Source organism: Bison bison, unplaced genomic scaffold (genome assembly GCF_000754665.1).
Source record: "Bison bison bison isolate TAMUID 2011002044 unplaced genomic scaffold, Bison_UMD1.0 scf7180017864143, whole genome shotgun sequence".
Lineage (NCBI taxonomy): Eukaryota > Metazoa > Chordata > Mammalia > Artiodactyla > Bovidae > Bison > Bison bison.
The window spans coordinates 1,768,560-1,768,994 of NW_011494715.1; the positions used below are offsets into that span (position 1 = coordinate 1,768,560).

At 54.5% G+C, this 435-nt stretch overlaps 1 protein-coding gene across 2 annotated transcripts in view; it reads left to right on the top strand.

Moving 5' to 3' along the window:
* The window catches only part of GALNT7 (polypeptide N-acetylgalactosaminyltransferase 7), a 74,365-nt gene that overhangs the window by 60,622 nt on the left and 13,308 nt on the right, over nt 1-435 (top strand). The window lies entirely within an intron of this gene.

The window sequence follows — 435 nt, forward strand, 5'->3', positions numbered from 1 at the left end:
CAGGTCAGCTCAGGAGAGCCTGTGCTACGAGGAACAGAAAGAGATGAGAGGGCAGCACCCGTCACTGTCAGGTTAGCCGTGGGTCTTCTCAAAGCCCAGCAAGTGCAGCCGTCGCCAGCACCTCCGTCCCCTGCCTCTGTGTGTCCCCTCCACCTCCAGGGCTGTTTCTCCAGCCAGTGGTCTTCTCTGAACTGCAGACCTCTCGCATCAGCTGTCTCCCACGAACCCTCCTCTTCTTTTAATTTTGTTGTTTTTTTTTTTACTGCACCACACGGCTTATGGGGCCTTAGTTCCCCAACCAGAGATGGAACAGTGAAAGCACAGGGCCCTAACCACTGGTCCCCCAGGGAATTCCCTAGAACCCTCGTCTTAGGTGGTCCTCAGGTGTTTCAGACTCAGCATTGTCAGAGCTGAGCCATTAACTTTTCCTTGGAG